At 45.1% G+C, this 24,981-nt stretch overlaps 3 non-coding genes across 3 annotated transcripts; all 3 read left to right on the forward strand.

The window, feature by feature from the left end:
• The first annotated feature begins 2,469 nt into the window (after positions 1-2,469).
• LOC140274262 (U5 spliceosomal RNA) lies at positions 2,470-2,583 on the forward strand. The gene has a single exon (XR_011908232.1). It is a non-coding gene; the product is annotated as a U5 spliceosomal RNA (small nuclear RNA).
• A 20,486-nt stretch (positions 2,584-23,069) lies between these two features.
• Positions 23,070-23,183, forward strand: LOC140274153 (U5 spliceosomal RNA). Its single transcript, XR_011908132.1, has one exon. It is a non-coding gene; the product is annotated as a U5 spliceosomal RNA (small nuclear RNA).
• A 308-nt stretch (positions 23,184-23,491) lies between these two features.
• On the forward strand, positions 23,492-23,675 carry LOC140274098 (U2 spliceosomal RNA). Its single transcript, XR_011908089.1, has one exon. It is a non-coding gene; the product is annotated as a U2 spliceosomal RNA (small nuclear RNA).
• The last annotated feature ends 1,306 nt before the right edge of the window (positions 23,676-24,981 follow it).

Here is a 24,981-nt window from a genome sequence, read left to right on the forward strand (position 1 = left end):
ATATGAAGGTAAAAGCCGTTTTAACATAGTTTGAGTGAAGGAATTAATTTTATAGATAAAATCCCAAACCATGCAGAACTCCTCAAAAGGGGCGTATGGCTTAATCACAAGTGTTGCTCTTTCTCATTCAGGGTAGTATGAGGAAGTTTATGCTTGAAATATATGTAGAAATGGGTACATATGAATGACAAAGCAGTGTTAACTTAGTTTGCGTGAAGGAATTCATTTTATACATAAAATCCGAAATCGTGCAGAACTCATGAAAATAAGCTTATTCTCGGATTCCTAAAACTTTTGATTTGCACTTTCTTTTACTGCAAAGTACAACGTTGTTTTTTGTTGAAATCTATCTAGACATTGATAAATACCAGTCGAAACTCTGCTGCCGCTTTTGATAATTTATGGTTGGGCATTCTTACCTTTTCTTACCCGCTTTTTACAAATTATGATCTTACATTCACACCTACTTGCAGTCGAACACCTTCTCATCCACTTATGATCATGTGCGGTTGGGCTTTCGCACCTTTTCTTACCCATTTTTCAGTAATTATGGGTGGACATTCAGACCTTCTTGCAGCCGAAAACCTCCACTCCTCTTTTGATCATACATTGTCGGGAATTCACACCTTGTCTTACCCGCTTTTTACAAACTTTAGTCGGACATTCAAACCTTCTTGCAGCTGAACCACCTCCGCTCCCTGTTTTGATCATATATGGTCTGGCAATACTACCTTTTCTTACCCGTTTGTGAGTAATTATGGCTGGACATTCACACCTACTTGCAGCCGAACACAACCTCTCTCGCTTTTGATGATGTATGGACCGGCATATTTACCTATTCTAACACATTTTTCAGCAATTATGGTCGGAGATTCACACCTACTCACAGCCGAACAACTCCGCTCCCGCATTTGATGATGTATAGTCGGGCATTCTCACCCTTTCTCATCAGCTTTTTGAAAATTATGATCTGACATTCACTCCTACTTGCAGTCGAACAGCTCTGCTCCCGCTTTTGATTATGTTTGGTTAGATATTCGAACCTTTTCTTAACTGCTTTTTACAAACTTTGGTCGGACGTTCACAATATCTTGCAGCCGAACACCTCCGCTTCCGCTTTTGATGGTGTATATTCGGGCATACGAACCTTTTCTTACCCGCTTTTTACAAACCAAGTTCGGACTTTCACACCTTCTCTTAGCTGAACAACTCCGCTCCCTCTTTTGATTGTGTACAGTTGGGTAATTTAACCTTTTCTTACCCGCTTTTTACCATCTATGGTCGGACATTCACACCGTCTTACAGCGGAACACCTCCGCTCCCTCTTTTGATGATGTATGGTTAGGCATTCGCACCTTCTCTCACCCGCCTTTTACTATGGTCGGCCATTCACAGCTTCCTCTCCACCATACTTGTATGGTGGGATATTCACACCCACTTGCATCCGAAGACCTCCGCTTCCGCTTTTGATGGGAACTGACAACATAAGAAGTCCGGACATACTTTGATAGTATATGAATAAGTGGGTAGCTACTGACAAGCATTAAGCATGTCACACAGCCCAAACATATAACATTTCAGGACACACCACACAGTTAACAACCACAGTGAAGCGTGTCAAAGCCCAAACATGTAACATTCAACAGGACACTTACACAACACATTCAAATCAAACAGTCAGACAACATACAAGAACATATACCCCAGCCGGCATTGCTCCCTGCCTATTTTCGTACAGCACACTATGTGTGCGCACACCTTTATTCACAAACTCTTCAACTTATACTCTTTTACCGAAGTTGCTACAGCTCGATTGGCCGAATACCCTTTGATCCTATTTCGGTGAATTTGACATCTGCCTTACATATAACAGATTAGCGGTTTAGCAGTTTTAATTTAGTTTGAGTGAAGGAATTCATTTTATAGCAAAATCCGAAATCGTGAAGAACTCATGAAAGTAAGCTTATTCTCGGATTCCTGAAACTTTAGATTTGCTCTTTCTTTTACTGCAAAGTACAACGTTGTTTTTTTTGTTTAAATCTTTCTAGACATGGTAAATATTAAGGACAAAGCAGTTTTCACATAGTTTGAGTGAAGGAATTCATTTTATAGATAAAATCCCAAGAGTCTGATGGGAAAAGAGAGTGAATGCGAAGTAGACTTTAACACGGCTATGGGAGCGAGCCGAGTGTGGGCTAACCAGGAGAATTGCTTGAAAGAAATGCGACCCCGAATGAGCGGTCAGAACAAAGCCTCAATACGGGATTCTCGTGGTGTTTTTGTTGCTGCCTTGTCTTTTGCACAGAGTAAAAGACAAGGCAGCCATCGAATAGGGCCCGATTGTTCCTACTTGGTCAGCCGAGGAGCAAGGGGGGGGGGGAGCAAGCGTCTCAACCAAGCAAAGCTCACCATGGGGAAGGTGGCTATGCCAACAAGCCTGATGCCCTGCTCCCGCAGTGACGGATAATCGTACTCTGGTTTCTCTTCATAACGTACAAGTCTTTCGCCTTTTACTAAAGATTTCTGTGGAGAGCAGCACTAATGAGTTGTTTCTATTTTTGGCAGGCTTTACCTTTGCGGGTGAAGCCCTTTCTGTCTGTGCAAAAGAAATCTTGTTACTGTGCAGAGTGACTTCTCTGAGTAGAGTCGCCTTACTTGTTGCGACTGTGCCGATGTTCGAAGCTGGAGTGCAAAGTTGTTGCTTGAATGGTGCTTGCTGGAGCGTGCGGGAGTGCAAAGTTATACCATTTAAAAGGGCTGAAGAGTGCTCAGTGCAGCGGGTGGGCGACACTCTGGCCACCTTGAAAACCGAGGTTACATCCACTACCAGGGGCAGCCCAAGTTCTGCCGCAAGTGTGGTGAGCATGGGCACCTGGTTGAGGCTTGTACCAAGGTGTTATGTGGGAAGAGCAGAGAAATTGGGCAAACTTTTGGAGAGTGTCCAAATGGCAGGAAATGTAATCTCTGTGGAGAATTAAATCACCTCTTCAGAGATTGCCCTAAATCTTTTGCCAACAAATTAAAGACGGTAAAGCCACAGTCAAGCCAACAAAGAGAAGGACCAAAGGTGGCAGTTGGTGAACAAAGTGAAGAGGTTGACCCAATAAATTCAAACTTCCCGCCAAAAGCTTGGATTGGAAGTGAGGAGCAAAAAGGGGAGGGGCCTGTAGAGGCCTCACCACTCAGTGTTGAAGTCTGTGAGAATTCACAGGCAGAGGGTGGAGCTACGCTAAATGAGGAGGAAGAGCAGACAGGTGAGTCTAGTGAAGATACTCACCTCCCCGAAGGTCAACAGAAGGTCAATTTGTTGATAGGCATTAATTTATTTCTTCACTTCTGATGAAGTTTCAACAATAAACAACAAACTTTGTATTATTAGAAAGAACCAGAATCATTCTTCAGGAATCCGAAAATAAGCTCAATTTTATAAGTTATGCATGAATTCGGATTCTCCTATAAAACGAATTCATTAACTCAAACCAAGTTAAGACTGCTTTGTCCTTCATATTTATTCATGTCTAATCAAGTTTCAACGATAAACAACGTTGTACTTTGTAGAATGAGAAAGAACTTCTTCAGCAATAAGCATCTCTCGACATATGATGAAGTACAGATTTTGCTATAAAATTAATTCCTTCTATCAGCCTGACTTAAAACTGTTTGTCCTCCTTATTTATCCACTTCAAATCAAGTTTCAACAAATAAAAAAAAGTTGTAGTTTGAGAAAGTACAACTTAATCTTCAGCAATCAGTATAAAAAGAGGTGCAAATGCCAACCATACATACCTACAAGGTGGAGCGGAAGTATTCAGCTGCAAGTAGGTGTGAATGTTCGACTATAATTTGTAAAAAGCGGGTAAGAAAAGGTTCGAATGCCCGACTATATATTAACAAAAGCGGGAGGAGAGGTCTTCGGATGAGAGTGGGTGAGAATTTCCAACCATAATCTATAAAATACGGTGAAAAAAAATATGTGAATGCCTCATAGAACACTAAAAGCGGAAGTGTTCGGCTGCAAGAAGGTGTGAATGTCCGACTATATTTGGTGAAAAGCAGGTGAAGCAAGGTCTGAATGCCCAACCTTATATCATCAAAAGCGAGATCAGAGGTGTTTGGCTGCAAGAAGGCCATAGTTTTCCAAAAGCGGGTAAGGTGCGAATGTCCGACTAAATATCAACAAAATTTGGGGCGGAGGTCTTCGGATGCAAGTGGGTGTTCCGCTGTACGAAGGTGTGAATGTCCGACCATACTTGGTAAAAAGCGGGTAAGAAAAGGTTAAAATACCCGACTGTACACAATCAATAGCGGGAGCGGATGTGTTCGGCTACAAGAAGATGTGAAAGTCCGACCATGGTTTGTAAAAAGCGGGTAAGAAAAGGTGCGAATGTCCGACAATGTATGATCAAAAGAGAGAGCGGAGGTTTTCGGATACAAGAAGGTTTGAATGTCCCACCATAGTTTGTAAAAAGCGGGTAAGAAAAGGTTCGAATGCCCGACTATACACCATCAAAAGCGGGAATAGAGGTGTTCCGCTGTAAGACGGTGTGAATGTCCGACCATAGTTGGTAAAAAGCGGGTAAGAAAAGGTTAAAATACCCGACTTTACACAATCAATAGCGGGAGCGGAGTTGTTCGGCTACAAGAAGGTGTGAAAGTCCGACCATGGTTTGTAAAAACCGGGAAGAAAAGGCTCGAAAGCCCGACTATACACCATCAAAAAGAAGGTTTGAATGTCCATCAATAATTGCTTTAAAACAAGAAAGTAAATTTTCGAATATCAAACCGCACATGATCATAAGCGGGAGAGGAGGTGTTCGGCTGCAAGAAGACTTAGACTTAGACTTAGACTTAGACTTAGACTTCCTTTATTGTCATTGCACAAACAACACAAGGTGAATCTTGACAACGAAATGTCGTTACTTGGCTACCAGTGTAACAGAGCTAGACCTTATTCCTATACAATAAATATGTTTTCTATAACTAAGAGCTAAGAGCTAACTATATGCAGGGTAAATAAGTATATATATATTCATGTATATTGCACTAAGTTATTGATATATTGCACTAATTGTCAAAAGAAACATTAAAAATTGCACTGAGTTATTGCAAAGAGAAACATTAAATATTGCACTATAACAATTGCACTTAAGAGAACTAGAAAAGAATTTCACAGTCAGAGTAAAGTAAGTGCCAAGGAGTCCCCAGGTTCATGTTGAAGACAAAACTAGACTAACTAAGGTGCGTGTATTGTCCATGTCCATGGGGGGTGGTTTTTGTAGTGTCTGTGTGTGTGTTTAGGGGTGGAGGAGTGTTATGTGGCGTTAAGCAGTCTGATGGCCAGGGGGAAGAAACTGTTCAGTAGTCTGGTCGTTCTGCAGGAGATGCTGCGGAACCTTCTGCCGGACGCCAGGGGGGAAAACAGTCCATGGTTGGGGTGGGTGGGGTCGGAGAGGATCTGGTGAGCCCGGGATAGGCAGCGTCTGTCCGCGATGTTCTTGATGCAGGGGAGCGGAGCCCCCGTGATCTTCTCCCCTGTCCTCACCACCCTCTGTAGAGACTTCCAGTCAGAGGCCCTGCAGCTCCCAGACCAGATGGAGATGTAGCTGGTCAGCAGGCTCTCGATGGTCCCTCTGTAGAAGGTCTGAAGGATGGGGGGCGGGAGGGATGCTCTCTTCATCCGACGCAGGAAGTGCAGGCGCTGCTGGCCCTTCTTCACCAGTGAGGAGATGTGGGGTGACCAGCTGAGGTTGTCAGTGATGTGCACCCCCAGGAACTTGGTGCTGCTGACGACCTCCACAGCTGAGTCGTTGATAAGGAGGGGTGTGTGGGTGGGTCTAGATTTCCTGAAGTCAACGATAATTTCCTTGGTCTTGTTGACATTCAGGATCAGGTTGTTCCCTCTGCACCAGTCCACCAGATGCCGCACCTCCTCCCTGTATGCCGCCTCGTTGTTGTCCCGGATGAGACCCACTACTGTGGTGTCGTCCGCGTACTTCAGGATGTGGTTGGACCTGAGGCGTGGACGGCAGTCGTGGGTCATCAGGGTGAACAGCAGGGGGCTCAGGACACAGCCCTGGGGGGTGCCGGTGTTCAGGGTGATGACGTCGGAGGTGTTGTTCCCCACTCTGACAGCCTGGGTTCTGTCAGTGAGGAAGTCCAGCAGCCAGTTGCAGAGGGGGGTGTTTATTCCTAAGGGGCCCAGTTTGCCTACCAGGTCCTGGGGGATGATCGTGTTGAAAGCTGAGCTGAAGTCCAGGAACAGCATCCGCACGTGGGTGTTCTTCTCTTCCAGGTGCTCCAGGCTCAGGTGGAGAGCAGTGGAGACTGCATCCTCAGCACTGCGCTTGGACTGGTATGCAAACTGGAACGGGTCGTGTGATGGGGGCAGCGTGGAGATCATGTGGTCCTTAACAAGTCTTTCGAAGCACTTCATGATGGAGGATGTGAGTGCGACGGGGCGGAAGTCGTTAAGGCATGTGATGGTGGTTGTCTTCGGGACCGGAACGACAGTGGCAGACTTGAAGCACCGTGGGACGACGGCCTGGTCCAGGGACGTGTTGAAGATGTCCGTGAGCACGTGGGTCAGCTGGTCCGAGCATTCTTTGATCAACCGACCTGGAATGCTGTCGGGACCTGCCGCTTTCCGCGCGTTGACCTTCCTCAGAACTTTCCGCACTGCTGATGCTTCTAGTCTGAGCGCCTGTTCGTCGGGGTGTGGTGTCGCTTTCCTCGCAGGGTTGGAGTTCAGCTCCTCAAATCTTCCGAAGACGTTGTTGAGCTCATTGAGGAAGCTGGTGTCGTTCTGGCAGGATGAGGATGTGGGTTTGTAGTCTGTGACAGACTGGATGCCCTGCCACAGTTTCCTCGTGTCTTTGGAGTCTTGGAAGAGACCTTGGATTTTCCGGCTGTGGGCTCGCTTGGCGTCTCTGATGGCCCGGTTCAGGTTAGCCCTAGCAGACCTGAGAGCCGCAGAATCACCAGATTTGAACGCAGCATTTCATTCTCTCAGCTTTGCTCGCACCTCCTTGGTCATCCAGGGTTTCTGGTTTGCCCGAGTGACTATTGTTTTTGTTACTGTCTCTTTTTCCATGCACCAACTGATGTAGTCGGACACCGATGCAGCATACTCCTCCACGTTGGTGCGCTGGTTGTCTGTTGCAGCCTCCTTGAAGATGCTCCATTCAGTGCACTCAAAACAGTCCTGCAGTGCAGACATCGCTCCCTCAGGCCATACTCGCACCTTCTTCACTGCCGGTTTTTCTCTGGTGAGCCGGGGCTGGTATGCAGGAATTAGCATGACAGAGAGATGGTCTGAGGAGCCCAGGTGGGGGCGGGGGGCTGCTCTGTAGGCCTTCTTTACGTTGGTGTAAACAAGGTCCAGCTTGTTCGCCCCTCTTGTAGCGAAGTCCACGTGTTGGTAAAAGTTTGGAAGCACAGTCTTCATGTTGGCCTGGTTGAAGTCGCCAGCAACAATAAAAACCCCTTCCGGCTGTGTGGCTTGCATGTCCGTGATGTTATGGTGGAGAACACTGAGGGCTTGCTTCGTGTTGGCGCTGGGTGGGATGTAAACAGCAACAATGGTGACGCTGGTGAACTCACGTGGCAGGTAAAAGGGTCGGCATCTCACAGTCAGGAGTTCAATGTCTGCAGAGCAGTGACTGGAGACCCAGGAAGCGTTGTTACACCAGCTGTTCTTCGTGTAGATGCAAACGCCCCCCCCTCGAGTTTTACCTGTGAGAGCGCTGCTTCTGTCGGCTCTAAATGTTGTTAGCCCGTCCAGGCTAACTGCGCTATCTGGGACCGATGCACTGAGCCATGTTTCAGTGAGGACAATGGCACAGCAGTTTCTTGTTTCAAGCTTTGAATGTAGTTCCAGCTTGAGGTAGTCCATTTTATTTTCCAGGGAGCGTACATTGGCGAGCAGCAGTGAGGGAAGCGGCGAACTGTACGGGTTAGCTTTTAGCTTAGCTGTTAGTCCTCCGCGGCAGCCGCGCTTCTGCTTCCTGTCGCACCGTCTCCGACGTCTCCATGGGCGGCCACTAGTTGTGGGAGGGACCGCTGTTTCGCTGGCCGCTCGGTCCGCTCGGCGTAGCAGTCCGAGGCTAGCGAGTGCGGTCAGTGTCTCCGTGCAGAGGAAGTCTTGGAGCCCTAATTTCCTGAGACTAATTGCAGTCTTACGGGTGTACACTGTTCCTACACCATGACGCTGTGTTGTAGGTACAGGAATCGCTGTCTTAACTGCTGAAAGTAGCCTAAGGTTTGCAATGCTAACCGGAGCCGAAGTAGCCGCAGCCGAGCAGGGCGCCGCCATGTTTTGAATGTCCACCCATAATTCATGAAAAATGGGTAAAAAAAAAGGTGCGAATGCCTAACAATACATTATCAAAAGCAGGTGTGAATGTCAGATCATAATTTGTAAAAAGCTGATGAGAAAGGGTGAGAATGCCCGACTATACACCATCAAATGCGGGAGCGGAGGTGTTCGGCTCTGAGTAGGTGTGAATGTCCGACCATAATTGCTGAAGAATGTGTTAGAAAAGGTAAGAATGCTGGACCATACATCATCAAAAGCGGGAGAGGTGGTGTTCGGCTGCAAAAAGGTGTGACTGTTCGACTAAAGTTTGTAAAAAGTGGGTAAGACAAGGTGCGAATGCCTGACAATGTATGATCAAAAGCGGTAGCGGAGGTGTTCAGCTGCAAGAAGGTCTACATGTCCATCAATAATTGCTAGAAAACATGAAAGAAACTTTTCGAAAATCAAACCGCACATGATCATAAGTGGGATAGGAGGTGTTCAGCTGCAAGGTGTGAATGTCCACCCATAATTCCTGAAAAATGGGCAAAAAAAAGGTGTGAATGCCCAACCATACATCATCAAAAGCAGGAGTGGAAGTGTTCGGCTACAAGAAGGTGTGAACGTCCAACCAAAATATGTAAAAAGAAGTTAAGAAAAGGTTCGAATATCCAACCAAACATAATCAAAAGCGGGAGCAGAGCTGTTCGACTGCAAGTAGGTGTGAATGTCAGATCATAATTTGCAAAAAGCTGATGAGAAAGGGTGAGAATGCCCGACTATACATCATCAAAAGCGGGAGCGGAGTTGTTCGGCTGTGAGTAGGTGTGAATCTCCGACCATAATTGCTGAAAAATGTGTTAGAAAAGGTAAAAATGCCGGTCCATACATCATCAAAAGCGAGAGAGGTTGTGTTCGACTGCAAGTAGGTGTGAATGTCCAGCCATAATTACTCACAAACGGGTAAGAAAAGGTAGTAGCCAGACCATATATGATCAAAACAGGGAGCGGAGGTGGTTCAGCTGCAAGAAGGTTTGAATGTCAAACTAAAGTTCAAATATATTAACAAAAGCGGGAGGAGAGGTCTTCGGATGAGAGTGGTTGAAAATTTCCAACCATAATGTATAAAATGCGGTGAAAAAAAAGGTGTGATAGAACACTAAAAGGTGGAGCGGAAGTGTTCGGCTGCAAGAAGGTGTGAATGTCCGACTATATTTGGTGAAAAGCAGGTGAAGCAAGGTCTGAATGCCCAACCTTACATCATCAAAAGCAAGATCAGAGTTGTTTGGCTGCAAGAAGGCCATAGTTTGCCAAAAGCGGGTAAGGTGCGAATGTCCGACTAAATATCAACAAAATTTGGGGCGGAGGTCTTCGGATGCAAGTGGGTGTGAATATCCCACCATACAAGTATGGTGGATGGAGAGGAAGCTGTGAATAGCCGACCATAGTTTGGAAAAAGCGGGTAAGAAAAGGTTTGAATGCCCGAACATACACCATCAAAAGAGGGAGCGGAGGTGTTCCGCTGTACGAAGGTGTGAATGTCCAACCATACTTGGTAAAAAGCGGGTAAGAAAAGGTTAATATACCCGACTGTACACAATCAATAGCGGGAGCGGATGTGTTCGGCTACAAGAAGGTGTGACAGTCCGACCATGGTTTGTAAAAAGCCGGTAAGAAAAGGTGCGAATGTCCGACAATGTATGATCAAAAGAGAGAGCGGAGGTTTTCGGATACACGAAAGTTTGAATGTCCTACCATAGTTTGTAAATAGCGGGTAAGAAAAGGTTCAAATGCCCGACTATACACCATAAAAAGCGGGAGCGGAGGTGTTCCGCTGTAAGACGGTGTGAATGTCCGACCATAGTTGGTAAAAAGCGGGTAAGAAAAGGTTAAAATACCCGACTGTACAAAATCAATAGCGGGAGCGGAGTTGTTCGGCTACAAGAAGGTGTGAAAGTACGACCATGGTTTGTAAAAAGCAGTTAAGAAAAGGTTCGAATATCCAACCAAACATAATCAAAAGCGGGAGCAGAGCTGTTCGACTGCAAGTAGGTGTGAATGTCCAGCCATAATTACTCACAAACGGGGGAAGAAAAGGTAGTATTGCCAGACCATACATGATCAAAACAGGGAGCGGAGGTTCAGCTGCAAGGTGTGAATGTCTAACTATAGTTTGTAAAAAGCGGGTAAGACAAGGTGCGAATGCCCGACAATGTATGATCAAAAGAGAGAGCGGAGGTGTTTGGCTGCAAGGTCTGAATGTCCAACCATAATTTGTAAAAACCGGGTAAGAAAAGGCTCGAAAGCCCGACTATACATCATCAAAAGCGGGAGCGGAGGTGTTCAGCTGCAAGAAGGTGTGAATGTTCGACTAAAGTTTGTAAAAAGCTGGTAAGACAAGGAGCGATGTCCCGACATTGTATGATCAAAAGCGGGAGCGGAGGTGTCCAGCTGTGAGTAGGTGTGAATGTCCGACCATAATTGCTGAAAAATGTGTTAGAAAAGGTAAGAATACTGGGCCATACATCATCAAAAGCGGGAGAGGTGGTGTTCGGCTGCAAGAAGGTGTGAAAGTCCAACAATGGTTTGTAAAAAGCGGGTAAGAAAAGGTTAAAATACCCGACTGTACACAATCAATAGCGGGAGCGGATGTGTTCGGCTACAAGAAGATGTGAAAGTCCAGCCATAATTACTCACAAACGGGTAAGAAAAGGTAGTAGCCAGACCATATATGATCAAAACAGGGAGCGGAGGTGGTTCAGCTGCAAGAAGGTTTGAATGTCAAACTAAAGTTCAAATATATTAACAAAAGCGGGAGGAGAGGTCTTCGGATGAGAGTGGTTGAAAATTTCCAACCATAATGTATAAAATGCGGTGAAAAAAAAGGTGTGATAGAACACTAAAAGGTGGAGCGGAAGTGTTCGGCTGCAAGAAGGTGTGAATGTCCGACTATATTTGGTGAAAAGCAGGTGAAGCAAGGTCTGAATGCCCAACCTTACATCATCAAAAGCAAGATCAGAGTTGTTTGGCTGCAAGAAGGCCATAGTTTGCCAAAAGCGGGTAAGGTGCGAATGTCCGACTAAATATCAACAAAATTTGGGGCGGAGGTCTTCGGATGCAAGTGGGTGTGAATATCCCACCATACAAGTATGGTGGATGGAGAGGAAGCTGTGAATAGCCGACCATAGTTTGGAAAAAGCGGGTAAGAAAAGGTTTGAATGCCCGAACATACACCATCAAAAGAGGGAGCGGAGGTGTTCCGCTGTACGAAGGTGTGAATGTCCAACCATACTTGGTAAAAAGCGGGTAAGAAAAGGTTAATATACCCGACTGTACACAATCAATAGCGGGAGCGGATGTGTTCGGCTACAAGAAGGTGTGACAGTCCGACCATGGTTTGTAAAAAGCCGGTAAGAAAAGGTGCGAATGTCCGACAATGTATGATCAAAAGAGAGAGCGGAGGTTTTCGGATACACGAAAGTTTGAATGTCCTACCATAGTTTGTAAATAGCGGGTAAGAAAAGGTTCAAATGCCCGACTATACACCATAAAAAGCGGGAGCGGAGGTGTTCCGCTGTAAGACGGTGTGAATGTCCGACCATAGTTGGTAAAAAGCGGGTAAGAAAAGGTTAAAATACCCGACTGTACAAAATCAATAGCGGGAGCGGAGTTGTTCGGCTACAAGAAGGTGTGAAAGTACGACCATGGTTTGTAAAAAGCAGTTAAGAAAAGGTTCGAATATCCAACCAAACATAATCAAAAGCGGGAGCAGAGCTGTTCGACTGCAAGTAGGTGTGAATGTCCAGCCATAATTACTCACAAACGGGGGAAGAAAAGGTAGTATTGCCAGACCATACATGATCAAAACAGGGAGCGGAGGTTCAGCTGCAAGGTGTGAATGTCTAACTATAGTTTGTAAAAAGCGGGTAAGACAAGGTGCGAATGCCCGACAATGTATGATCAAAAGAGAGAGCGGAGGTGTTTGGCTGCAAGGTCTGAATGTCCAACCATAATTTGTAAAAACCGGGTAAGAAAAGGCTCGAAAGCCCGACTATACATCATCAAAAGCGGGAGCGGAGGTGTTCAGCTGCAAGAAGGTGTGAATGTTCGACTAAAGTTTGTAAAAAGCAGGTAAGACAAGGAGCGATGTCCCGACATTGTATGATCAAAAGCGGGAGCGGAGGTGTCCAGCTGTGAGTAGGTGTGAATGTCCGACCATAATTGCTGAAAAATGTGTTAGAAAAGGTAAGAATACTGGGCCATACATCATCAAAAGCGGGAGAGGTGGTGTTCGGCTGCAAGAAGGTGTGAAAGTCCAACAATGGTTTGTAAAAAGCGGGTAAGAAAAGGTTAAAATACCCGACTGTACACAATCAATAGCGGGAGCGGATGTGTTCGGCTACAAGAAGATGTGAAAATCCGACCATGGTTTGTAAAAAGCGGGTAAGAAAAGGTGCGAATGTCCGACAATGTATGATCAAAAGAGAGAGCGGAGGTTTTCGGATACAAGAAGGTTTGAATGTCCCACCATAGTTTGTAAAAAGCGGGTAAGAAAAGGTTCGAATGCCCGACTATACACCATCAAAAGCGGGAGCAGAGGTGTTCCGCTGTAAGACGGTGTGAATGTCCGACCATAGTTGGTAAAAAGCGGGTAAGAAAAGGTTAAAATACCCGACTGTACACAATCAATAGCGGGAGCGGAGTTGTTCGGCTACAAGAAGGTGTGAAAGTCCGACCATGGTTTGTAAAAACCGGGAAGAAAAGGCTCGAAAGCCCGACTATACACCATCAAAAAGAAGGTTTGAATGTCCATCAATAATTGCTTTAAAACAAGAAAGTAAATTTTCGAATATCAAACCGCACATGATCATAAGCGGTAGAGGAGGTGTTCGGCTGCAAGAAGGTGTGAATGTCCACCCATAATTCATGAAAAATGGGTAAAAAAAAAAGGTGCGAATGCCTAACAATACATTATCAAAAGCAGGTGTGAATGTCAGATCATAATTTGTAAAAAGCTGATGAGAAAGGGTGAGAATGCCCGACTATACACCATCAAATGCGGGAGCGGAGGTGTTCGGCTCTGAGTAGGTGTGAATGTCCGACCATAATTGCTGAAGAATGTGTTAGAAGAGACTAGAATGCCGGACAAGACATCATCAAATGCGGGAGCGGAGTTGTTCGGCTGTGAGTAGGTGTGAATCTCCGAGCATAGTTTGTAAAAAGGGGGTAAGAATAGGTTCGAATGCCCGAACATACACTATCAAAACAGGGAGCTGAGGTGGCTTAGCTGCAAGGTGTGAATGCCTGACAATGTATGATCAAAAGCGGGAGCGGAGGTGTTCTGCTGCAAGAAGGTCTACATGTCCATCAATAATTGCTAGAAAACATGAAAGAAACTTTTCGAAAATCAAACCGCACATGATCATAAGTGGGATAGGAGGTGTTCAGCTGCAAGGTGTGAATGTCCACCCATAATTCCTGAAAAATGGGCAAAAAAAAGGTGTGAATGCCCAACCATACATCATCAAAAGCAGGAGTGGAAGTGTTCGGCTACAAGAAGGTGTGAACGTCCAACCAAAATATGTAAAAAGAAGTTAAGAAAAGGTTCGAATATCCAACCAAACATAATCAAAAGCGGGAGCAGAGCTGTTCGACTGCAAGTAGGTGTGAATGTCAGATCATAATTTGCAAAAAGCTGATGAGAAAGGGTGAGAATGCCCGACTATACATCATCAAAAGCGGGAGCGGAGTTGTTCGGCTGTGAGTAGGTGTGAATCTCCGACCATAATTGCTGAAAAATGTGTTAGAAAAGGTAAAAATGCCGGTCCATACATCATCAAAAGCGAGAGAGGTTGTGTTCGACTGCAAGTAGGTGTGAATGTCCAGCCATAATTACTCACAAACGGGTAAGAAAAGGTAGTAGCCAGACCATATATGATCAAAACAGGGAGCGGAGGTGGTTCAGCTGCAAGAAGGTTTGAATGTCAAACTAAAGTTCAAATATATTAACAAAAGCGGGAGGAGAGGTCTTCGGATGAGAGTGGTTGAAAATTTCCAACCATAATGTATAAAATGCGGTGAAAAAAAAGGTGTGATAGAACACTAAAAGGTGGAGCGGAAGTGTTCGGCTGCAAGAAGGTGTGAATGTCCGACTATATTTGGTGAAAAGCAGGTGAAGCAAGGTCTGAATGCCCAACCTTACATCATCAAAAGCAAGATCAGAGTTGTTTGGCTGCAAGAAGGCCATAGTTTGCCAAAAGCGGGTAAGGTGCGAATGTCCGACTAAATATCAACAAAATTTGGGGCGGAGGTCTTCGGATGCAAGTGGGTGTGAATATCCCACCATACAAGTATGGTGGATGGAGAGGAAGCTGTGAATAGCCGACCATAGTTTGGAAAAAGCGGGTAAGAAAAGGTTTGAATGCCCGAACATACACCATCAAAAGAGGGAGCGGAGGTGTTCCGCTGTACGAAGGTGTGAATGTCCAACCATACTTGGTAAAAAGCGGGTAAGAAAAGGTTAATATACCCGACTGTACACAATCAATAGCGGGAGCGGATGTGTTCGGCTACAAGAAGGTGTGACAGTCCGACCATGGTTTGTAAAAAGCCGGTAATAAAAGGTTCGAATGCCCGAATATACATCATCAAAAGCGGAAGCGGAGGTGTTCGGATGCAAGAAGGTGTGAACGTCCGACCAAAGTTTGTAAAAAGCAGTGAAAAGCGAGAAAAAGCTTTTCGTGAGTTTTGCATGATTTGGGATTTTGCTTATAAAATGCATTACTTCACTCAAACTATGTTAAAACTGATTTGTCCTTCATATTTACCATGTCTAGAAAGATTTAAACAAAAAAACAACGTTGTACTTTGCAGTAAAAGAAAGAGCAAATCTAAAGTTTCAGGAATCCGAGTATAAGCCTGCTTTCATGAGTTCTGCACGATTTCGGATTTTGCTATAAAATGAATTGCTTTGCTCAAACCAAGTTAAAACTGCTTTGTCCTTCCATATTCATCAATGTCTAGATCGACTTCAACAAAGAAAAACATTGGACTTTGCAGTAGAAGAAGTTGAAATCCATCTACACATTGATAAATACGAAGGACAAAGCAGTTCCCACTTGCCCATAAGAAAATAAGCTTATTCTCGGATTCCTGATCCTTCAGTTTTGCTCTTTCTTCTACTGCAAAATACAATGTTGTTCTTTGTTGAAGTCGATCTAGACATTGATAAATATGAATGAAAAAGCAGTTTTAACTTGGTTTGAGTGAATGAATTAATTTTATACATAAAATCCGAAATCGTGCAGAACTCATGAAAATAAGCTTATTCTCGGATTCCTAAAACTTTTGATTGGCTCTTTCTTTTACTGCAAAGTACAACGTTGTTTTTTTGTTTAAATCTATCGAGACATTGATAAATATGAAGGTAAAAGCCGTTTTAACATAGTTTGAGTGAAGGAATTGATTTTATAGATAAAATCCCAAATCATGCAGAACTCCTCAAAAGGGGCGTATGGCTTAATCACAAGTGTGGCTCTTTCTCATTCAGGGTAGTATGAGGAAGTTTATGCTTGAAATATATGTAGAAATGGGTATATATGAAGGACAAAGCAGTGTTAACTTAGTTTGCGTGAAGGAATTCATTTTATACATAAAATCCGAAATCGTGCAGAACTCTTGAAAATAAGCTTATTCTCGGATTCCTAAAACGTTTGATTTGCACTTTCTTTTACTGCAAAGTACAACGTTGTTTTTTGTTGAAATCTATCTAGACATTGATAAATACCAGTCGAAACTCTGCTGCAGCTTTTGATAATTTATGGTTGGGCATTCTTACCTTTTCTTACCCGCTTTTTACAAATTATGATCTTACATTCACACCTACTTGCAGTCGAACACCTTCTCATCCACTTATGATCATGTGCGGTTGGGCTTTCGCACCTTTTCTTACCCATTTTTCAGTAATTATGGGTGGACATTCAGACCTTCTTGCAGCCGAAATCCTCCACTCCTCTTTTGATCATACATTGTCGGGAATTCACACCTTGTCTTACCCGCTTTTTACAAACTTTAGTCGGACATTCAAACCTTCTTGCAGCTGAACCACCTCCGCTCCCTGTTTTGATCATATATGGTCTGGCAATAGTACCCTTTCTTACCCGTTTGTGAGTAATTATGGCTGGACATTCACACCTACTTGCAGCCGAACACAACCTCTCCCGCTTTTGGTGATATATGGTCCGGCATTCTTACCTTTTCTAACACATTTTTCAGCAATTATGGTTGTAGAATCACACCTACTCACAGCCGAACAACTCCGCTCCCACATTTGATAGTGTATAGTCGGGCATTCTCACCCTTTCTCAACAGCTTTTTGCAAATTATGATCTGATATTCACACCTACTTGCAGTCGAACAGCTCTGCTCCCGCTTTTGATTATGTTTGGTTGGATATTCGAACATTTTCTTAACTGCTTTTTACAAACTTTGGTCGGACGTTCACACCGTCTTGCAGCCGAACACCTCCGCTTCCGCTTTTGATGGTATATAGTCGGGCATTCGAGCCTTTTCTTACCCGCCTATTACTTACTATGGTTGGACATTCAAACCTTCTTGTAGCCGAACACATCCGCTCCTGCTTTTGATGATGTATTATTTGGCATTTGCACCTTTTCTTACCCATTTTTCATTAATTTTTGGTCGGATATTCAGACCTTCTTGCAACTGAACACCTCTGCTCCCGCTTTTGATGGTGTATAGTCGGGCTTTCGAGCCTTTTCTTCCCCGATTTTTACAAATTGTGGTTGGACATTCAGACCTTGCAGCCGAAAACCTCCGCTCCCTCTTTTGATCATACATTGTCGGGCATTCGCCCCTTGTCTTACACGGTTTTTACAAACTTTAGTCAGACATTCACACCTTGCAGCTGAACCACCTCCATTCCCTGTTTTGATCATGTGTGGTCTGGAAATATTACCTTTTCTTCCCCCGTTTGTGAGTGATTATGGCTGGACATTCACACCTACTTGCAGCCGAAAAACCACCTCTCCCGCTTTTGATGATGTATTGTCCGGCATTCTAGTCTTTTCTATCACATTTTTCAGCAATTATGATCTGACATTCACACCTACTTGCAGTCGAACAGCTCTGCTCCCGCTTTTGATTATGTTCGGTTGGATATTCAAACCTTTTTTTAACTGCTTTTTACAAACTTTGGTCGGACGTTCACACCTTCTTGCAGCCGAACACCTCCGCTTCCGCTTTTGATGGTATATATTCGGGTATTCGAACCTTTTCTTACCCGCTTTTTACAAACCATGGTTGGACTTTCATACCTTCTTGTAGCTGAACAACTCCACTCCTGCTTTTGATGATTTATGGTTGGACATTCGCATCTTTTCCTACCCATTTTTCAGTAATTATGGGTGGATATTCACACCTTCTTGCAGCTGATCACCTCCTCTCCCGCTAATGATCATGTAAGGTTTGATATTCGAAAATTTTCTTTCATGTTTTAAAGCAATTATTGATGGACATTCACACCTACTTGCAGCCGAACACCACCTCTCCCGCTTTTGATGATGTATGGACCGGCATTCTTACCTTTTCTAACACATTTTTCAGCAATTATGGTTGGAGAATCACACCTACTCACAGCCGAACATCTCCGCTACCGCATTTGATGGTGTATAGTCGGGATTCTCCCTCCTGAGCTGTCACCTTATCGTGGTGGGGGAGTTTGCGTGCCCCAATGAGTCTGGGAGCTATGTTGCCCGGGGCTTTAAGCCCCTGGTAGGGTCACCCAAGGCAAACAGATCCTAGATGAGGGACCAGACAAAGAACAGCTCAAAAGACCCCTTATGATGAACAAAAAATTTGGACCTCGTGATCCCTTGCCCGGATATGGGACACCGGGGCCTCCCCCCGGAGCCAGGCCCGGGGGTGGGGCCCGGCAGCGGGCGCCTGGTGGCCGGGTCTGTGCCCATGGGGCTCGGTCGGGCATAGCCCGAAATGATGACGTGGGTCCCCCTCTTCCGACGGGCTCACCACCCGTGGGAGGGGCCAAGGGGGTCGGGTGCGATGTGAGCTGGGTAGCGGCCGAAGGCAGAGGCCTTGGCGGTCTGATCCTCGGCTACTGAAGCTAGCTCTTGGGACGTGGAATGTCACCTCTCTGTTGGGGAAGGAGCCGGAGCTGGTGCGCGAGGCTGAGCGGTTCCGGCTAGATATAGTCGGACTCACCTCGACGCACGGCTTGGGCTCTGGAACCAGTCCTCTTGAGAGGGGTTGGACTCTCTTCCACTCTGGAGTTGCCCGTGGTGAGAGGCGCAGAGCAGGTGTGGGCATACTTATTGCCCCCCGGCTGTGTGCCAGTACATTGGGGTTTACCCCAGTGAACGAGAGGGTAGCCTCCCTCCGCCTTCGGGTGGGGGGACGAGTCCTGACTTGTTTGTGCCTATGCGCCAAACAGCAGTTCAGAGTACCCACCCTTTTTGGAGTCTCTGGGGGAGGCACTGGAGAATGCTCCTACCGGAGACTCCCTCGTTCTGCTGGGGGACTTCAATGCTCACGTGGGCAATGACAGTGAGACCTGGAGGGGTGTGATTGGGAGGAACGGCCCCCCCGATCTGAACCAGAGTGGTGTTATGTTGTTGGACTTCTGTGCTGGTCATGGACTGTCCATAACGAACACCATGTTCAGACATAAGGGTGTCCATATGTGCACTTGGCACCAGGACACCCTTGGCCGCAGTTCGATGATCGACTTTGTGGTTGTATCATCGGACTTGCGGCCGTATGTCCTGGACACTCGGGTGAAGAGAGGGGCGGAGCTGTCAACTGATCACCACCTGGTGGTGAGTTGGCTCCGCTGGTGGGGGAGGATGCCAATCAGACCTGGCAGGCCCAAACGTATTGTGAGGGTCTGCTGGGAGCGTTTGTCAGAATCCCCCGTCAGAAGGAGCTTTAACTCCCACCTCCGGCAGAGCTTCAACCATATCCCGGGGGAGGTGGGGGACATTGAGTCCGAATGGGCCATGTTCCGTGACTCCATTGCCGAGGCAGCTGATCGGAGTTGTGGCCGTAAGGTGGTCGGTGCCTGTCGTGGCGGCAACCCTCGAACCTGCTGGTGGACACCAGTGGTGAGGGAAGCCGTCAAGCTGAAGAAGGAGTCCTATCGGGCCTTTTTGGCCAGTGGGACCCTGGAAGCAGCTGATAGGTACCGACAGGCCAGACGGGCTGCGGCTTCGGCGGTTGCTGAGGCAAAAACTCGGGCCTGGGAGGAGTTCGGTGAGACCATGGAGAACGATTTCCGGACGGCCTCGAAGAGATTCTGGTCCACCATCCGGCGTCTCAGGGGGGGGAAGCGGCTCACAGTCAACACTGTTTACAGTGGGGACGGGGCTTTGCTGACCTCAACTAGGGATGTTGTGAGTCGGTGGGGGGAGTACTTCGAGGAACTCCTCAATCCTACCAACACGTGCTCGGAAGAGGCAGAGTCGGAGAGCTCGGAGACAGGGCCTCCCATTTCTGGGGCTGAGGTTGCCGAGGTGGTCAAAAAGCTCCTCGGTGGCAAGGCCCCGGGGGTGGATGAGGTCCGTCCTGAGTTTCTCAAGGCTCTGGATGTTGTAGGGCTGTCTTGGCTGACACGCCTCTGCAGCATCGCGTGGACATCGGGGACAGTGCCTCTGGACTGGCAGATTGGGGTGGTGGTCCCCCTCTTTAAAAAGGGGGACCGGAGGGTGTGTTCCAACTATAGGGGTATCACACTCCTCAGCCTCCCTGGTAAGGTCTATTCGGGGGTATTGGAGAGGAGGATCCGTCGGATAATCGAGCCTCGGATTCAGGAGATGCAGTGTGGCTTTCGTCCTGGCCCATTTGTGAGTAATTATGGCTGGACATTCACACCTACTTGCAGCCGAACACCACTTCTCCCGCTTTTGATGATGTATGGACCGGCATTCTTACCTTTTCTAACACATTTTTCAGCAATTATGGTTGGAGATTCACACCTACTCACAGCCGAACACCTCCGCTCCCGCATTTGATGGTGTATATTCGGGCATACGAACCTGTTCTTACCCGCTTTTTACAAACCATGGTCGGACTTTCACACCTTCTTGTAGCTGAACAACTCCGCTCCCTCTTTTGATTGTGTACAGTCGGGCATACAAACCTGTTCTTACCCGCTTTTTACAAACTATGGTCGGACATTCAAACCTTCTTGTAGCCGAACACATCCACTCCTGCTTTTGATGATGTATGGTTGGGCATTCGCACCTTTTCTTACCCATTTTTCAGTAATTATGGGTGGATATTCACACCTTCTTGCAGCGGAACACCTCCTCTCCCGCTTACGATTATGTGCGGTTTGATATTCGAAAATTTTCTTTCATGTTTTATAGCAATTATTGATGGACATTCATACCTTCTTGAAGCCGAACACATCCACTCCTGCTTTTGATGATGTATGGTTGGAATTTCGAACCTACTTGTTGCCCGTTTTTCATTAATTATGGGTAGACATTCACACCTTGTTGCAGCCAAACACCTCCGCTCCCTGTTTTGATCATGTATGTTTTGACATTCGCACCTTTTCTCACCTGCTTTTTACTATTGTCGGCCAATCACAGCTTCCTCTCCACCATACTTGTATGGTAGGAAATTCTCACCCACTCTCATCCGAAGACCTCTCCTCCCGCTTTTGTTAATATTTAGTCGGGCATTCGAACCTTTTCTTACCCACTTTTTACAAATTTTGGTCAAACATTCACACCTACTTGACGCTGAATACTTCCGCTCCACCTTTTAGTGATGTATGGTTGGCATTTGCACCTTTTGTTGCCCTCTTTTTATACTGATTGCTGAAGATTAAGTTGTTCTTTCTCAAACTACAATTTTTTTTTAATTGTTGAAACTTGATTTGAAGTGGATAAATAAGGAGGACAAACAGTTTTAAGTCACGCTGATAGAAGAAATTAATTTTATAGCAAAATCTGTATTTCGTCATATGTCGAGAGATGCTTATTGCTGAAGAAGTTCTTTCTCATTCTACAAAGTACAACGTTGTTTATCGTTGAAACTTGATTAGACATGAATAAATATGAAGGACAAAGCAGTCTTAACTTGGTTTGAGTTAATTAATTCGTTTTATAGGAGAATCCGAATTCGTGCTTATTTTCGGATTCTTGAAGAATGAGTCTGGTTCTTTCTCATAATACAAAGTTTGTTGTTTATTGTTGAAACTTCATCAGAAGTGAAGAAATAAATGAATGCCTATCAACAAATGTGGGATCTAAACTCTACTGCTTCCTCTAAAATAATTTCTTTTCTCAATTCAGAAATGTGTGTGTGTAAGTCACAACACCCGTGACACCAAAACGGCTTTCTTTTCTCTCTTTTCTCTACACTCTGCACTATGAGCACACACACCAAATCAGAAAGGCTTTTTTCTCTCTTTTCTACATTATGGACTGTGGGGACACAAAACCGCTCTCTCTTTTTTTTTTTGATTGTGTGCCAGGGCGTTGTCTCACGTATTAGATTATGCTTAAGATACGAATGGGTTTATCAGTCACATCAGAATCCATACATACTGATCCTCCCGTAATAAAATGGTCGGATCTTATCAAACACACTTTGTTTCTTGTGACAATCAAGTCAGCGAAACAGCGTATACACGTCAAGACACTGAATCAAGTTTGCCACAAGCACTCATAAGTTTGGCAGTATTGCTCTGCCGTCAGCAATCATACACCCATTTTATTTTCGTGAGACGTGCAGGCACCTGTTCATCTACTGTTCTATCACTATGAATTAGTTTATCTATTATCAATAAGGATACTTCTACAACTACTATCAAAGTATGTCCAGACTTCTTATGTTGTCAGTTGCTATATATGAATAAGTGGGTAGCTACTGACAAGCATTAAGCATGTCACACAGCCCAAACATATAACATTTCAGGACACACCACACAGTTAACAACCACAGTGAAGTGTCAAAGCCCAAACATTCAACAGGACACTTACACAACACATTCAAATCAAACAGTCAGACAACATACAAGAACATATACCCCAGCCGGCATTGCTCCCTGCCTATTTTCCTACAGTTCACTATGTGTGCGCACACCTTTATTCACAAACTCTTCAACTTATACTCTTTTACCGAAGCTGCTACAGCTCGATTGGCCGAATACCCTTAGATCCTATTTCGGTGAATTTGACATCTGCCTTACATGTAACAGATTAGCGGTTTAGCAGTTTTAATTTAGTTTGAGTGAAGGAATTCATTTTATAGCAAAATCCGAAATCGTGAAGCACTCATGAAAGTAAGCTTATTCTCGGATTCCTGAAACTTTAGATTTGCTCTTTCTTTTACTGCAAAGTACAACGTTGTTTTTTTTGTATAAATCTTTCTAGACATGGTAAATATGAACGACAAAGCAGTTTTAACATAGTTTGAGTGAAGGAATTCATTTTATAGATAAAATCCCAATCCCAATCCCAAGAGAGAAAAGAGAGTGAATGCGAAGTAGACTTTAACACGGCTATGGGAGCGAGCCGAGTGTGGGCTAACCGGGAGAATTGCTTGAAAGAAACGCGACACTGAATGAGCGGTCAGAACAAAGCCTCAATACGGGATTCTCGTGGTGTTTTTGTTGCTGCCTTGTCTTTTGCATAGAGTAAAAGACAAGGCAGCCATCGACTCAACCAAGCGTCTCAACCAAGCAAAGCTCACCACGCCTGATGCCCTGCTCCCGCAGTGACGGATAATCGTACTCTGGTTTCTCTTCATAACATACAAGTCTTTCGCCTTTTACTAAAGACTTCCGTGGAGAGCAGCACTAATGAGTTGTTTCTATTATTGGCAGGCTTTACCTTTGCGGGTGAAGCCCTTTCTGTCTGTGCAAAAGAAATCTTGCTACTTTGCAGAGTGACTTCTCTGAGTAGAGTCGCCTTACTTGTTGCGACTGTGCCGATGTTCGAAGCTGGAGTGCAAAGTTGTTGCTTGAATGGTGCTTGCTGGAGCATGCGGGAGTGCAAAGTTATACCATTTAAAAGGGCTGAAGAGTGCTCAGTGCAGCGGGTGGGCGGAGGTGCAACGTGACACTCTGGCCACCTATGGCCATAAAAAGAACACTGCTACAAGTGCGCATTGTGCCAGCAAGGGCCCTCGGACCTGAAACAGTGGACAGTTATCGCTTCTCGGCCTTTTGGCTAAGATCAAGTGTAGTATCTGTTCTTATCAGTTTAATATGTCCTCTATACGAGGACAACATATTAAATGGATTTTTAAGAATAGGAGTTGAAAAAGAAGCTTGCTCCGTTCACTCCAAGCCTCGACCCGGTACTACAGTGCCGCTGGGAACGGTGCGCTCTCCTCTGCTCTTGTGAAAAAGCAAACAGCGGTGTAGGATGGAAGTTTCAGGGAGCCCAAGATGAAACTTTCTTTTAATCTGCTGAGAAAAGAGAGTGAATGCGAAGTGGACTTTAACACGGCTCTGGGAGCGAGCCGAGTGCGGGCTAACCGGGAGAATTGCTTGAAAGAAACGCGACACCGAATGAGTGGTCAGAACAAAGCCTCAATACGGTGTTCCCGTGGTGTTTGTGGCTGCCTTGTCTTTTGCACAGAGTAAAAGACAAGGCAGCCATCGAATAGATTGTTTCTACTTGGTCAGCCGAGGAGCAGGGGGGGGGGGGGCAAGCGTCTCAACCAAGCAAAGCTCACCAAGTAGGAACAATCGGGCCCTTTTCGATGGCTGCAACACCTGAAAGAGATATTGATGCGAGACCCGATCAAATGCTTTTTCAAAGTCTAAATTTAAGATGACAAGCCGGGTGTTTCTGTCTCTAGCGTAATCAATGATGTCTCGAATCAGTACGAGGCTGTCGGTGAGTTGTCTCCCTGAGATGGCACAAGCTTGGTCTGGGTGAATTACCTCCTCTAAAACAGAGGACATCCGTGTCGCTAAAACCTTGCTAAAATGTTTACAGTCAAAGTTTAAAAGTGTGATGGGCCTCCAATTCTTTAGGTCAGTCTTATCATTTTTTTTATAAAGTAGAGTCACTATTCCCACTCTAAAACTGTCAGGCAGTCGGTCGAGTTTTTCAAAATCTTTAAAAACATCTAAAATGTCTGATGATAAAAGGTCCCAATAGGTCAGATAGAATTCTGCAGGAAGCCCGTCTAAACCCGGAGCTCGACTTCTCTTAAAACCTGTTAGGCATTTTTTTAACTCTAAAGCAGTAAAATTCTGTGTCAAGTGTGCATTCTCTTTTACGGTTTTGTCAACGAATTTTAAGATTTCTGCCGATGTTTCCAAGTGCACTGGTTTCTCTTTGTACATGTTACTATAAAAGGTATGTACAGTTTCAATCATCTCTTGTGTGGATTTTGTTAAAAACCCATCTTCTCTTTTTAGATTTTGAATACACTCCTTTTTATTTATAACTTTCTTTCTTTTTCACCTTCCTCAATTTCCTGCTCCCTGCTTCTTACAAAAATTCCTTTACTCTTTATTTCTGCTAAAACTGACATTTCCTTTTTGACATCTTTGATTTCTTCTTTAAAGTCTATGCCACACTGATTTAGTTTAAAGTAGCGCTGTAAGCGTTTATGTAGTCCCATCATACATCTATTCTCTTTCCTTTTTTTACGTTTACCTTGCTGTTTAAAAAAAGTCTGGG

This window comes from Leuresthes tenuis, unplaced genomic scaffold, assembly GCF_036924035.1.
Source record: "Leuresthes tenuis unplaced genomic scaffold, fLeuTen1.0.hap1 SCAF_17, whole genome shotgun sequence".
NCBI lineage: Eukaryota > Metazoa > Chordata > Actinopteri > Atheriniformes > Atherinopsidae > Leuresthes > Leuresthes tenuis.